At 38.8% G+C, this 14649-nt stretch overlaps 1 long non-coding RNA gene across 1 annotated transcript in view; it reads left to right on the top strand.

Moving 5' to 3' along the window:
- The window catches only part of LOC132519327 (uncharacterized), an 829930-nt gene extending 816531 nt beyond the window's left edge, over window positions 1-13399 (top strand). Inside the window, exons 4-5 of the long non-coding RNA XR_009540147.1 lie at window positions 12112-12984; window positions 13099-13399. This is a non-coding gene — a long non-coding RNA (uncharacterized LOC132519327). The remainder of the gene's footprint in view (window positions 1-12111; window positions 12985-13098) is intronic.
- The last annotated feature ends 1250 nt before the right edge of the window (window positions 13400-14649 follow it).

The raw sequence follows: 14649 nt of genomic DNA, 5'->3' as shown, positions 1-14649 counted from the left end.
AACTATGTTGAATAACAGTGGTGAGAGTGGACATCCTTATCTTTTTCCTGATCTTAATGGAAATGCTTTCAGTTTTTCACCATTGAGTATGATGTTTGCTGTGGGTTTGTCATATATGTTCTTTATTATGTTGAGATAGGTTCCCTCTATATCCATTTTATGGAGAGTTTTTATCATAAATGGGTGTTGCATTTTGTCAAAAGATTTTTCTGCATCTATGGAGATGATCATATGGGTTTTTTCCTTAATTTGTTATATGGTGTATCACATTGATTGATTTGCATATATTGAAGAATCCTTGCATCTCTGGGATAAATCCCACTTGATCATGGTGTATGATCACTTTAATACATTGTTAGATTCTGTTTACAAATATTTTGTTGAGGATTTTTGCATCTATGTTCATCAGTGATATTGGCCTGTAGTTTTCTTTTTTTGTGATATCTTTTCCTGGTTTTGTTATCAGGGTGATGGTGGCTTTGTAGAATTAATTTGGGAGTGTTCCTCCCTCTGCAATTTTTTGGAAGAGTTTGAGAAGGATTGGTGTTAGCTCTTATCTAAATGTTTGATAGAATTCACCTGTGAAGCCATCTGGTCCTGGACTTTTGTTTGTTGGAAGATTTTTAATTATAGTTTCAATTTCATTGCTTGTGATATGTCTGTTTATATTTTCTAATTCTTCCTGGTTCAGTCTTGGAAAATTATACCTTTCTAAGAATTTGTCCATTTCTTCGTGTTTGTCCATTTTATTAGCATATAGTTGTTTGTAGTCGTCTATTATAGTCCTTTGTATTTCTGTGGTGTCAGTTGTGATTTTTCCTTTTTCATTTATTTTATTGATTTGCATCCTCTCCCTTTTTTTCTTGATGAGTCTGTCTAAGGGTTTATCAATTTTGTTTATCTCTCAGAGAACCAGCTTTTAGTTTTATTGATCTTTGCTTTTGCTTTCTTCATTTCTATTTCATTTATTTCTGCTCTGATCTTAGTGGAAATGTTCCCTAACATGGGAAAGGAAATAGTCACTGGATTATAGTTTAAATGTCCAAAGTCCTATAAAGTTTATTCAATTTTACACACAAAAGTTGAACTTCATATGCTACAAGGAAGAGATAACTATTTGTCATTGAGCCATGCAGAGAAGTTTCCTAGTGCTAAATCCTTTGCCTTTTCTCTGCTCTTTATATTGCATCCTAGCTTAATTTCTCTGACTTGCCTTTCATGTTATTATCACCCAACATCTTGGTTTCTTCCATGTATCACAGGCAGAAACAAGAACTGTCTATTCTGAAAACATAATTATAAGGAAGTTCTTCATTATAGCAACATTTCCATTCCAGATTCATATTATAACATTTATTTTATAAATGTTATAAAATAAACTCTGTGTGTGGGAAGAGGTAGATGTAAGGAGTTCACAAATTTTTCTTTTCATTTTGGGCCCTTGGTATGTTATGGCAATATAAAATTGACTAGAATTATATTCTGTAAAAAAATGTAAAACTTAAGACTACTTTTATTTCTTAAAATATAAAGGTATCCCGGTCCGGGAAGATCCCACATGCCACGGAGCGGCTGGGCCCGTGAGCCATGGCCGCTGAGCCTGCGCGACCGGAGCCTGTTGCTCCGCAACGGTAGAGGCCACAACAGTGAGAGGCCCGCGTACCGCAAAAAAAAAAAAAAAAAAAAAAAAAGCCAAAATATAAAGGCATCACTTAAATTGTTATTACCTTTTACTACAAATAGCATTTTTTTCCAAAAATATTTCTTTCTTTATAAAACTACAGAATGATGAAAAACACTATGTTCTTGGGTTTGTATTATTAAGGTCAAGTCATCTATCAATAAAGGAATAGTTCTAGCCTAGCAAAGTCAGGTTTAACAAACTTCATATAAGCAATTATTTTCCACTGGCTGTTACTCTAAAAGCCAGAGGCTAGTTTATTATTAAAAAGTGTTTCCTAGATGAAGTACGCTTTCAGCATAGCAAATTTTCCAAAGTAATATAAAAAGACAACAACTTTCAAATAATAAAACAATTTCAAGGCAAAGGCAATAACTTTCTGATAAAATATTAACCATGTAATACTGAACACATTCAAACTATTAACAGTTCTGAACTACTATAAAAAGTGACCAGATAGAAAACCAAGAAAAATATAGTATAGTACACAGACTTTATCAGACAATTGTCTGTGCTTCAAGTATGCTAGCTTCAATATTTAAGCAATTGCAATTTGAATAATGCTTTTAGTTTTTTTCCGATTTTTACAAATACTATTATTTAACCCATGCATTTTGAATGTGGAGCAAGAAGAGAGAAGAGAAGCAGGCTTTGGAGCACATGGATGAAAATAACCACTATTATTTAACCCAATGTAATTTTATGGTTATTTGTTTTTAACAACACGAAGAAGAAACCACAAACATCATGGAAAAGGGTTAAATAAACCCTTTTCCAGTCAATATTACCTGTTAATAATTACGTGGCATGGAACAGCATTCTTGTACAAGAGAAAAAGAAGACAAAAGAGGGAAAGAGGGAGAGAAAAAGAGACAAGATGCAGAGCAGAGAGGTGAAGGGAAAGAGAAATAGAAGAGAGGCTACAAATAGTTAACACCTAGAGGAAAAGAAAATGAAAAAGCTATGTGAGTGTTAAGTATTCTGTTGCAAACCCAGGGATCTACAGAATGAATTATTACAAGGTGTTGCTTCATTTGACTATTCACTGACTGCCAAAATGACAGATTTCTCTGGATTTTAGTCAGGTCTAGAGGAGCATTAGAGAGTTGGAGACACAATTATTCCAGTAGATGGAGGCCAGAAAAATAGAGCTGTTTCAGGTCTTTGTATCCTGTAAATATCTTGTCTCTTTTTTCTTCTCCCCATTCTCTTTCTTCCTAATAGTGGACATGTGAATGCACTCTTAATTTCAAACTTCCTACTGAATTTCTGGAAACCCTTATTTCTAATAGGAAAAGTCTGTTTCATTTGCTCACAGACATAAACATCCAAAACAACACAGATCAATTTTTATTGCTGTGCTAATCATGTACTTGAAGTATTGAGTAAAGGAGAGAGTATTTATCTCAATTCATCAGTGGATGTTTCTGAAACAGACTTTAGCCTTTTGTCCATTATCCCTTCTGTTACTCTAAGAGCATTTAAAAAGTATGTTGATAACATTTATCAGATTAAGGCAAAGTTCCTTACACCCACCACCTCATTCTGTTTTTTCTTAGTTCTATGATGGACTTGTAAATAATTTTATCATCATTATAGTGATAGTTTATGGGAAATGACATAATTTTCCCCAAACAAGAAGTTCATTTCTCCAGAAGCATTTATTTTTCTCAGACAAAATAAATGCTCTAAAGGAGACTACTGTGTAAACTATAATGACTTCTTTCCCTGGATTTATCCTAATGACTATACTTACCACCTAAACTGGTTGAGTCCAGGGCCTTATATTAAACCATTCATTCAACAAGTTTTTACAGAGCAGCTGGTTTTTCCTTTAAGCACGGTGTTCTGTAATTGAGATGCAATGTTAAGCACAAATATCATTTGGTGCCCTCTGGACATTACAATTCAGCCAGATAGGTAGATATATAAGTACATGATTACAGTACAGTTTGGCAAATTTGGTAAATACTATCATTCCTCTTACCAAATTGCCCCCCTTATTCTTTAATAAAAATTCAATGTTTCCTCTTTGTGTATAGTTCAAGACTACCTAAACCATCCTTCTCCTTCCCAAATGATGTCTTATTAATCAATTTTTCTCTCGTTGAACACTTGTGTGCCAGGTATTTATCTAAATATCGAGATAATAACAATAAGCAAAGCAGATACAATCTTATTCCTGAGAGAGTTTACATTCTAGTAGTTGAAACAGACAGTAGGCACAAAAATACATACATACATGAATTCAAGTAGTAATGAATTCTGTGATGGTAAATAAAGTAGGGTAAAAATAAATAGTCATGTGGAGTGTGGGGAGGGAATATTTGAGCAGAAACCTGAGGAAGAAGGAGAATCCTGGAAATATCTATGGGGGAGAGTAGTCCAAACAGAGAGAACAGAAAGCCATGAAATGAACTAGGGATACTTGAGACACTGCAGTAAGACCAGATCATTGTGATTAGGATTAAGTGAAGGAGATAAAAAGCAAAACACACACACAAATTTAGGAGACAGAATCAGAGAATCATTTAAATACACTCAGAGAATCATTTAAAGTACACTCTAATTAGAGTTCTGTCACACTTGTTTAAAAGTTGGATTTTGGAACAAGGAACTATCGTAGAGTTTGAGCAGCAGGCTACCATGATACAATTTAATTTTTTAAAAGACAATTATGATCATTTTAAGATTTTACTTAGGGAAATAAGAACAGAAGCAAGAATATCAGTTAGGTGGTATCTGTATCTTATGCAAGAGAAATGGAGGTGACGAGAAATGGTCAAATTTGGAATGCATTTTGAATGTGGAGCAAGAAGAGAGAAGAGAAGCAGGCTTTGGAGCACATGGATGAAAAGTTTTGTGTTAAACCTTCCAAAATTATGATGCCCTTTAGACATCTGAATGGAGATATCAGGAAGACAGTTGAGCACATATGTCTGTAACTAAGAGTGTAGTTCTGAAGGCAAGGGTTTTGGAGATAGTGACATTGGTGATATAGAAATTATTTACAGTTATGAACGAGGGTATGGATTAAGGGTAGATTGGGTGTGGATAAAGAAGAGTACAAAAGAAACCCTGGGTACTTCAAGGACTATGAGTCTGCTCTAGAGGCTAAGGGAATAGTGTTTCAGGAAGAAAATTTTGATATCTCTGAGGTTGAATAATAGGACTAAAATCGACCATTGCATTTTTCAATATGGAGGTCACTAAATACTATTAATGAACTTGGCAGAATCAGCATAATTAGAGTGGGTGAAAGAGAGCGTGTGAGTTGGGGAAATGGATCAGTTATTGTAGAAAACCACTTTAAAATTTTTTTGCTACATAAAGATATAGAGAAATGGAGCAGTAACTGGAGAGAGTTGAGGGATAAGTGGTCATTTATGGAGAATATTACTGCATGTTTGTAGCCTTATGAAAATGACATAATAGAGTGATGGCATTGATGATGTAGAGACAGGAGCTATTTCTGGGGAAAAAAAGTTCTTAAATAGTTAAGGGAAATAGAGTGAATCAACTGGACAAATGCAATAAGATTGCTAAGCAATGCTATGCACCCATAGAATTGAACTTTGTGATACTAAATGTAAAGTGATTCCATCAACAGTGGCTTACTTTTCCCTACTCATGTTCTACAGGCAATTAATTAGGAGACACGTAGTAAAATTAAGTGGGTTGCAGTTTTGTCCATTGAGGAAGACAGAGGGAGTTGGGGCACACTATTTAAGGATGTCTATAAATGTGATTACATGATTATAGTGATGGATTATGGCATCTAAGTTGGAAAAGGAAATTTTGAGATGGTGATTGGAAGTGAAAATGGGACCATTAAAGAATTGGAAGTTGAAAAGTTGTGACAATGGGTAGAGTAAGTGAGCTGGAAATATTAGAGATGGTGGTCAGAGAAGGGGCTGATTTTAGTAACATTCTGGAGGCTATACTATTATACATAATAGGAGTAATGGTATGAGTCTGGGAGCTGGTGGTAGAGGTAAGGTGGAGGGAAAGTTATTGACAATTATGAAAATAAAAAATTTAAAGGAAAACGGAATTGGGAAATTATTTGCTTGGGACAATCTTGTACCAAGGGGTTGGCAGGCTTAACTCTAGTCCAGGCTCTATTTCCAACCCTGGGCTCTGGACAGAGGCTGGTCTCAGGCTGAAGGAAGAAACTCCTTTTTAAAGTGATCTGCCTGAAGGGAGTGCCTCTATTGAAATTCATACACAGAGAAGAGATTTTTTTAAAATAATTTGAACAAAAATACTCTGTGCTACCGATTCCTGGTTTGAAATCACCAAACGTGTAGTAAGGAGTAAGGGTATTATATTACCATTGTCAAGGAATGAGAAGGACTGACAGGAAGGCTTGCACAGGACCGCAACTAAGAAAGGGAGTAGACAGTATGCTCTGTTGGCATCAGCTTCAAACAGATTGAGATTTTAGTTTAAAGATGGGGGAAAGCAATGGTCTGGAAGAGCTATGAGAAGCAAAGAAGATGTCTCTCTGTTTACAGGTCCTGTGGGGGTAAAATTATCTACCATTTTATAGGGCTGCAAGGTAAGCCATGCCTTGAAGTAACAGCATATTTCAATTAGATTAAGAAGATGAAGAAAAAAGTTTCAGAGAACAGTTTTGTGGTTTTACCAGTTAATGTGTGTTGTTTCCTAGTTACTTAAATTCTTTGTGCTTCAGTTTTTCACCTGTAATATAAGAATGATATAAATTGTCAGATTACTGTGAGGGTTTAGAAAGATAATATACACAAAACACATAAAAGTTTTCCTAACACAGAGCAAACACTTAAATATGAATTGTTATTATTCTTTATTAAATAGTTTTGAGAGTGTTGTTGTTGGTATGTGTACATGAGAGAGAGAGAGAGAGAGCAGATGAGGTTGGGTATGATGTCAGGTAGGGCATGGATAGTGACAGTCTTACCATGAGAACTCTAAGCTGGGAAGGTTCCTTCGAGGGTGTATTACTGATCATTATTCTACCCTTTGAGTGTTAAATCCCTCCTGTTTTATGAATGCATGATTCAAATATAATATTCATTATTCAACAATTTTTTCAGCCACTACTCTTTAACTTTTGAACAAACTTGGAAGATTTTTACCCTGTCTCATTTTCTTCTTACTCAAGTTTTTTTTATTGTCCTGACTTGAATGGTGTCGAATGTTGGCTTAACTAAAACATGGCCTCTTCATTCCTTGCCTTTCATCCCCGTAATTCTCCACTTTCAAAATCACGAAATTAAATATGTCCACTTCTGATAATATTTATGTAGGGTGACTTGGGGTACATATTGAAGATTAGAGACGAGGCTAACTTCTCTACTTCGCTACCACTTGGGAATAAAGTCTGGGAGACTGGCGAGAATTGCAGATTATTTTGACGACGAATGTCACATATCCTGGACTGATCTCTTATTTCAACCACATGGGTTGGACAATTCCATCTTATTCTGATGGTCTCTAGCAGTTTCTCTTCATTCTTCTGCAATGGAGGGGGGCTAGTAATTGTTTAATAAGCAGCTGGTGCTAGATGGGACAGAGGAGAGGGCAGGAATCATGCCCTGATTTGTAGCATTTGCTGATTTCCCTGGTGTAAATATTCTCACCATGGACAATTTCAGGATTCAGCATGAGGTACTGAATGCATTTCTGGGAAGAGATATGCAGTAGTCCTCCATTATATTAGTATTCCACCATACAGATAATAGACAAATAATCACAAGAGGGTAGATAATAGAAAATAATTAGTACAAGATGGATTTTGAGTATTAATTATTTCATTTTTCTTATAAATTAATTATAAATTTATGGAATTTATTTTTTAATGATGGCTGTGTTCTACAACAAGCTCTCAAAATTCCTGGAAGATTTCTACACAGGACCATCACTAAGGCCATGGCCTTCTTCAGAGCCATAATGGACTGCTCTATTTGCACACTGGTGCAGCCTGAGAGAATAAAGAAGTTAACATCCCCAGAGGAAACCCTCAACAAGAATGGATGTGAGTTACTAAACAGGTGCCCCAACATCTCATGCCTCAAACAGACAATTTTTGACACTTCTCCGTGACTGCAGGTTAAACCTGAATAATGCACCCACCCTGATGTTTAGTCCCCTTTTCCTGTCTTACTTTCCCTGCTCACCGGCCCCTGATTTCTAAGAGTCTCATAAATAAATGACCTGCAACCATGACTTTGACCCAGACTGTGCTTCAGAGAAAACCCCACAACCTAAGAAGCTAAAACCAGATCACTCCTAGTCAGCAACCTTTCAGAATGAGACTCTGGAACTAGGTCACTGTAAGATAAAGTTATCTTAAAGCTGAACTGCTTTTCTGACTTATCTATGGGGATGTCTGGAAGTCTGATACTGACTCTAGGCTAAGATAAGGAGGAGAGAGGCTACCTAGTTTATAATTACCTATTTAATGTTAGAAACTCCCCCAGCAGCCACCTTTTTTATGTTATTTAGGGATGTGTGGATTAATGGCTTACACCTGGTGAAACCAGTTATCAGCTGGCTTGTATACATGTCCAGTGGGACATAAAAGACCCTCCTGGAAAGGTTTGCCCTAGGTCTCCTGAAACCAAGACTCCTTATATATGTCTTGGTAGTTCACAGTCCAGAGTTAAAGATTACAGTCCAGAGTTAAAGTCACAAATTGTGTGACTGAAAAGGATTTTGGAGAGCTGTGCCTAGAAGTTTCTTGGGTCCCATATGCTTACCTGCATTTTATTTCTACTGTTCAATACAAAATCTTTCAGCTTCATTAAAGCCTTACATGAGTATGCTCTGTGGAGTTTAGTCAGTCCTTTCAATTATCTGACCAATGTAACCATTACAGTCTCTCATCACTGGAATGTAACACAGATCCCATTGCTTGTGGTAAATGGCCTGTTGCAGCACCACAGTTAATTAGATACTCATCTGAGCTGATTTGGGGTAAGGTACAGGCAAAGTGGAAACACTGAGTTATACAGTCATTCTAGCATTTGATTGGTGTGGTATACTCTTGGGCAGTAGTAGAGACTGATGATAAGTGACTTCATGACTTAATAGAGCTTCCTGGTGTTATCGGTTCTGCTAATTCATTAGGTCCAGCGGGTGTAGCAGCAATCCATCATACAATAGAAAAAGTACATCTTGGATCAAGTACCAGCATATCCAGAAGACCTGTCAGTTTCTTGAAGTGGTGGCACCGTCCCCCATGTTAGCCCACTTGGGGTACACTAATGTGTTTATTTCAGCTCATGCTTAAGACTCAAGGAGTTTGATCCCCATAACTAGTTGGTGACTGAGGAGAACTGGGGGTCTGTTTCACAAATTGTTTAGCTTGTTGTGTTGGTGTTAGCTAAAATTGGACTACAACTCTATTGACTATAGCTGTACCACTACTATATTTTGAGAAGTAAACTTGCCTGTATACTTGGAAAGAGGGAGAATTGGCCTGTATAACAATATACATAGAGTATAGGTAGTGGCGAATACCTTGGTAGGTCAGCTTAGGGGTCTGGAAGGGCAAATTGGAAAGTCAGAGGCAAGGATATCTAAAGAAGTGACATGCTGATTTTGGGGTATATGAGGATGAACACGTGCTGAGAGAATTTTCTCTTTTACACTAATACCCACCACAGAGCATTCAGTGCAGAAGAGACACTCAAAATCCTGGTGCATATGAGGATGAACCTGTTAGAGTTTGGCTAGCCCTATCTGTGGCTTCTCCCATGCTCATATAATGGCTTCATGAGTGGAGTAGTCATGGTGACAGGGTCCAACAACACTGGCCCCTTTACAAGGCCAACTGAGCTACTGCTTTCCTGGCAGTCAGTGCTTGATATCAGACCAACCACTTGCTAACAAACTAATTCCTTCAGACACATTTTCCCCTTTCACAACTATACCGGATATGGCTTCATCTACCCTGATTATAGTGTCTCTGCCAGAACCATTAGGGGTGTAGGCCAGACTTCCTCACACTGAATGCCACATCACAGAACCTGAAACCAAGGATGCATTTTATAGTGAAGAATTTGTGACTGTGAGTGTATGGTCATGGACCCACTGATCCCACCATATACCCATCACTCTGAAGTAGTCAGCCCCATAGAGCCCTGGAATGCCCTCACCTAAGGCATCAGGTGGGAAACAAAACACTACAAAGTTATGGTGCTATGTTCTAGGATGCAATATTTATGATAATTCAAGAACTAATTCATGCTGCTTTATCAATAACAGCTAGAATATCAGGGTCCAGAGACCAAAGGTTGAAAGTAAGGTTTATCATCAGACTCAGTGACTGTTATGGGCTGAGTTGTTACCATTTCTTCCACCCCCAGATTCATATGTCAAAGTCCTAACCCTGAGTATCTTAGAATGTGACTGTATTCTGAGATAAGGTCTTTAAAGAGGTAATTAAGTTAAAATGAGGTCATTAGGGTGGGCCAAATCCAATATGAACTGATGTCCTTATGAGAAGAGGAGATTAGGACACACACTGGAGGATGACTATGTGAAGACAAACGGAGGAGAAGAAACCACCCCTGCAGACACCTTGATCTTGGACCTCTAGCCTCCAGAATCATGAAAACATAAATTTCTATTGCTTAAGTCACCCAGTCTATGGCACTTTGTAAGGCAGCCCTAGCAAACTAATACAGTGACCAACTTAGAGAATTTACATTTTCTGTTTGTTTCTTCTTCGGCTCTGCTGTATGGAACCTGCTGGTTTGTGACTGGAAGGAAATGCGTACTCTACTGAATCTGAGCTTTGATAACTGAACCCACAGACAAATGAATTGTTACACTGACAGACATAACTGACCCTCATTATCATGCGGAGCTAGGATTGTCCTTACATAATAGGGACAAAGAAAAATATGTCAAACTTGAAGAAGTCACTAGGGATTTTCCCCAGGCTTCTGTCTTTTGAATAGGCAATTGCAGTGACTAGAGTGTGAAAAGACCAAGGCAATCAAGGGCTCAGACCACTCAGGGTTGACAGTGGGTTCCCTAGTCAGGTAAGCGGACTTCACTGGCTGCGATGTTGTTGGAGAGTGGGTGGTGGAGGAGGGTGATAACGGGTATCCTTTATGGCTTCAGGTGTAGTTGCAGCAGCTTGTTTCTTCTGTATTATATGTATTTTATCCTTTTTAAGAGATTATGGTTTGTTGCTTCCCAGTAACAGGGCTGGCTACATGACTTGTGGGGCCCAATGCAAAATGAAAATGTAAAACTCCTTGTTCAAAAAGCAGAAAAAAAAAATGCTGTTAAAGATACTAAAATATTGTTTAAAAAACTGTTTCCTTTCTTCCTTCTAGTCTCTTTCTTGACCAGTCAGAGTGTTTTCAATTTGTTATTAAATGTCATATTCCCTCCAGGAAGGAGATCCCCCCCAGGGAGTGTGTAGATCTTCATAGGTGCCCATGGTGTCCCTTCAACTCATCATGTGCACAAGAGTGGCCTTTAGGTTGTCAAGCTGGCCCTTCTGTCAGCGGCAGGACCAACACACTATGCAGGGCAGGTGGAGAAAGTGGGTGGGGCGTCAACTTCCCTTTTCCAAGTGCTCACAGCCCCAGCCCATGATGAATGGGTGACCCTCAAGAGATTGCAGCCTCCACTTTGGGAAGCACTAGGTATCTAGGTTCCAAGTGGGCTAGAGGCTTGTTCCTGACTAGTCGCCTGCCATGATGCTGCAGGCTGGGACCAGGACTGCAATTGTCATGATCAACTCCAAGACTCTGTGGGTCAGGCATCCCAATACCAACCCTCCCTGCATCTGTGCCCAGGCTTCTATGGGGGGTCAAATGGAGATGTAGAATGTAGGCCTCCCCCCACCCCACCCCCCAATGATGTGACCTGGTTGCTATGGGAAAGGAAGGGCTGGCAGGAGTGGTCTATGGCCAGAGTGGGTCTGGGAAGCTAGGCAGCTGTGGTGCTAGTGGAAGGGGAGCAGGGAGCCTGGCATCCTCCCCAGGGAAATACTGAGAGTTGGGGGAGTGCAGGAGCTGAGGATCCAATACCCTCCTCCTCCATTAACCCACCTGCCCACACACACACGCTTTGTTTTTCCATCAGATTTCACTTACAAAAGATTAAAGATAGCATTTTAAAGAATTTTAAGACGGCAACTGCAAAGCATTAAACTTCAAGTGCCAAGGCTGAGCATGGACTTTAAGGGACTGCACTGGTCACAGGCCAGTGAGGCTGGCTCTGTCTTGAGGAGTAGAATTAATATGAAGCTTGAGTAGATCTAAGTAGTGTAAAAGTTGGGCTGCAACAAACACTCATGGTGTCCTGGGTCACATTCCTTGGTCTGACTCTGATTTTATCTACAGCTGAAGTAAAGAGTACTGATTTGTGGTAAAAACACCTACCTGGATTGCGTGTTGAATAGCTCTACTTTTCTGCTGCAGGAACTCACAAAGCCTGAACACAAGTGCAGCGTGAAAGCTAGTGGATGATGAATTACCTGAAGGTGGCTTTCAATCATTGTGGACAAATGGACAGCCTTTCTTCTAGAGGCTTATTTTTAAGAAGCATTGTTGAAGCTTCCAGAGATCCTGGTGGAAATGGAGTCCTTGGTTTCTACAGCGTTATCATTTTGGCTTTTCCTCCTTTCCCTTTCCTTACTCTTGTTTTCCAGAGCCATCTCCCAAATGAATCTCATTTACCCAAGACATTGCCTCAGGCACTCCTTTCAGGGAATGTATATTAAGATGGGGGGGGGGGGATGAGCCACTAGTACCATTACTATACCCTTCAATCATTCTCCAGTGCTTTAGCAATAACTCCTAGTAATTTGATTATGTGGATTGTAGGGTCTTAAATGAAACTCCCAAGACATTGATGGGACTTCTAGAAGCTGGGGAAATGAAAGTGTAATTTCAAAGCTGTGATTTCCTGTCTTTTAAAAAGTGGAGGGGCTTCCCTGGTGGCGCAGTGGTTGAGAGTCCGCCTGCCGATGCAGGGGACACGGGTTCGTGCCCCGGTCCGGGAAGATCCCACATGCCGCGGAGCGGCTGGGCCCATGAGCCATGGCCGCTGAGCCTGCGCATCCGGAGCCCGTGCTCCACGATGGGAGAGACCACAACAGTGAGAGGTCCCCGTACCGAAAAAAAAAAAAAAAAAAAAAAGTGGAGATCATAACCCCTCCATCCCCCCACCCTTTTTTGAACATATTTTTTTTCCTCTCCTTTATTCTGGTGTTCTGGGAAAGTCTCAAGAATTATCCCTTTAATTCTAGAGGTACACAGAAAACAAACCAAATGTGGGTTGAAATCTTTGAGGTAAGCATGGAGTTTTAAACTTCTAAGCCCAGTTTTCATTTGATAATGTAGATTGATGTCCATGTCTTTTTGAGTCAGCTCTTTGTCAATAAAAATTGTGTTGCTCTTTTTCAGGGAAATGGTTCTTTTCCAGATATAGATTGTAACTGCACTGCATGGCATGCCAACGCTTATTTGCGTGGACATGAGTATTTTTATATTTGAATAGTTACTGAGACCAGAACTGAGATCCAGGGGCCTACAGACAAGAAGTGAAAACTTGATCTCTGTTTTTGGTCAGGGAAATATCCAGGAAAAGAACTTGGCTAGATTTGTTGAAGCTCACCCTCATCCACAGGATAAGCATTCTATATTCGTTCTAATCCTGGGAAGCAGCCACTCAGCCACCCCTGACAGAAATTTTGGACTCATTCTTCTCTTTTCCTAAATAAATGACATCAATCCATCTATGTGTCCTACTGATTGTACCTCTTTACTTTTCTTAAAAAATGAATTCCTTCCTTTTTATTAGCACCCCCCACCACCACTATGTCCATGGTTTAAGCATTTCTCATCTACTTCACTTACTATATCTCTATCGTATTTGGTTTTCTTGACTTTCTATACTTGCCTTCTCTAAGGCATCCCCCTGCCCCCACTACAGAATAACACGTGAGACTGTCAGATCAGTGTTGTTGAATAGAACTTTCTGCGATGATGGGCATGTTCCATATCTGCAATGTCTCTTAGGATGATTACTAGTCACATGTGAGCACTGGAAATATGGCTAGTGAGATTGAAAAATTATTTAATTTTAATTAATTCAAATTTAAAATTAAATAGCCACGTTTGGCTGGGGACACCCTGTTGGAAAATACACCTCTAGCATGTAAACTCCATGAAGAGGCCTTTCCTTAGCCATCAGAGATTGAATATTCCTTCTTTCTTGTTCCTAAAACCCCATATGCACATGATGCTTTACTGTTACTTAATTTCTTTACTGGTATGTCTCACCTGATAATTTGTAGCTTCGTGAGGTCATGGATCTTATCCTGGAAATCACAGTAAAAATAACAATAACCTCAATAGCAATAATTTGAGACAATTACCACTTACCTCCTCTCCCTATTTTTCTGTTTTAGTCTCCCAAAAGATTCCACAAATAATTCCATTTTCTTGGAAAGGTCATTGAAAGAAAGCCCTTTTCTTTTATTTTTTGCTCTTCATTATAGGGAAAGATTATGGAAGCTATTGCAGAAAACCTAACATTCAGTGGACCACATCATGTATACTAATATAAGGGATCACTTTGCCTCAAAAGTTGGTAAGAAAGAAATACATCTTGACCATGCTTTGGGGCAACCTTCTAGAGGAAGGGTTAATGACTCAGATGCTGTGCCTATGTTGTTCCAAGAACTATGCTGGGTGATAGGGATACAGCAGTCAGCAAAAAAGACTTGATTTCTACTTTTATCGAGCTTATATTCCAGAGGAAAAGAAAAATAATAAACAAGCAATGAAATAAGCAATATGTTTCAAAAATCAATATATATTTGCAAGGTTCTTTGAGAAAAGTCGGGCATGGTGTGATACTTTTAGACAAGCTGAGTAACCCAACAGACATTTAGTCAGAGACCTTAAGAATAAGAATAATGAGGCATACAAAGTTCTGGGGAAGGAGTGTTC

The sequence above is a fragment of the Lagenorhynchus albirostris genome, chromosome 4 (genome assembly GCF_949774975.1).
Source record: "Lagenorhynchus albirostris chromosome 4, mLagAlb1.1, whole genome shotgun sequence".
Taxonomy (NCBI): Eukaryota; Metazoa; Chordata; class Mammalia; order Artiodactyla; family Delphinidae; genus Lagenorhynchus; species Lagenorhynchus albirostris.
The sequence above is the reverse complement of the archived record's forward strand: the minus strand, read 5'-3'. Positions and strand labels throughout refer to the sequence as shown.